This window comes from Anneissia japonica, unplaced genomic scaffold (genome assembly GCF_011630105.1).
Source record: "Anneissia japonica isolate Jap-2015-1 unplaced genomic scaffold, ASM1163010v1 scaffold35282_len1575_cov101, whole genome shotgun sequence".
Lineage (NCBI taxonomy): Eukaryota > Metazoa > Echinodermata > Crinoidea > Comatulida > Comatulidae > Anneissia > Anneissia japonica.
In genome coordinates, this window is record NW_022739624.1 from 1 (window position 1) to 1,584 (window position 1,584).

General features: G+C 28.0%; 2 non-coding genes across 2 annotated transcripts; both read right to left on the reverse strand.

Moving 5' to 3' along the window:
• Positions 1–703: 703 nt before the first annotated feature.
• Trnas-aga lies at positions 704–785 on the reverse strand. The gene has a single exon. It is a non-coding gene; the product is annotated as a tRNA-Ser (tRNA).
• A 464-nt stretch (positions 786–1,249) lies between these two features.
• On the reverse strand, positions 1,250–1,332 carry Trnas-aga. The gene has a single exon. It is a non-coding gene; the product is annotated as a tRNA-Ser (tRNA).
• Positions 1,333–1,584: the final 252 nt, after the last annotated feature.

Sequence of the window (1,584 nt, forward strand, 5' to 3'; positions counted from 1 at the left end):
AATTTGTACGAAAAGAAGGACGTCGTCGGCAGGATTCGATCCTGCGCGGGGACACTCCGATAGATTCCTTGTCTATCGCACGACACTCGTTGTTAAAACTGCGTTTTCTTTTTGCTGTCAATATCATTAATATTATTAGCATTAGATTCGGTACAGTTATTATAAATAATGATAATAAAAATAACAATAATAATAATAATTATAATAATAATAATAACAATAACAAAACAAGAATAATACAATTATTAAAAATAATAATAATAATAATAATAATAACAATAATATATAATAATAATAATAATAGTAATAATGATAATAATAACATTTCTACTAGTAATATAATAACAATGATGGTAATGACAATAGTGATGATTATAATGATGATGATGATGATAATGACAATGGAAAAGATAATGTCAATAGATAATGAAAATGATGTTGTCGATAATGATGATGGTGGTAGTGGTGAGGATTGAATAATGGTGATGATGTTTATGAAAAGATGATAAAACTATTATTGTGAATAAAAACAGTTGAAACCTTAATAGGCTTACCGTATGTTTATATGTGTGAAATTGAAGCTTTGTTTACTATTGTTTCTGTTTTTACATTTTTGTATTTGTTTATATTTTATTTTATTTCAATTAAATGTTTTTGTCCATCAAGAAACATATGGACCTTCTACCAAATTGGGCAAAACTTTCGTAGTCGGCAGGATTCGAACCTGCGCGGGGAGACCCCAATAGATTTCTAGTCTATCGCCTTAACCGCTCGGCCACGACTACTTAGGACTATCCAACAAAGAATTTTTAAAATGACAACATAAATAATAATAAAAATAACAATAATAATTAACAGTGGTAACAATATGATAATTTTAGTAACAAAGTATTCAAAACAATAATAATTCAACATCATTGTGATGATATTATATTAAATTCAGTAGGCATACTATTATTTAAATACGTTGAACGAATAAAATGTAAACCGTAGTCGGCAGGATTCGAACCTGCCCGGGCAGGACTACTTAGTACTATCCAATGATACATTGATAAAACGACAACATAAATAATAATAAAAACAACAATAATAATTAAATACATTAACAATGGCAACAATGTTATCATTTTAGTAACAAAGTATTCAAAACATTAATAATTCAACATCATTGTGATGATATTATATTATATCAAATTCAGTAGACATACTACATTATTATTATTATAAGTTGAACGAATAAAATGTAAATCGTAGTCGGCAGGATTCGAACCTGCGCGGGGAAGACCCCAACAGATTTCTAGTCTATCGCCTTAACCGCTCGGCCACGACTACTTTCTGCCATATCATAAATATTGATAAAAATTTAGATAATAAATACAGTATGTAAATTGTAAGAAGAATGATTATACGAAATAGCATTATAAATATAATAATGATAGAACACTAGGCCTACTATTCATAACAACAATATTAATAATTGATCATTATTGTGATCATTATGATAAGACAGATAATTACGATGATATTATATCTTTTTTGTTAAGCCTACTGTACTGAACTAATTTGTACGAAAAGAAGGACGTC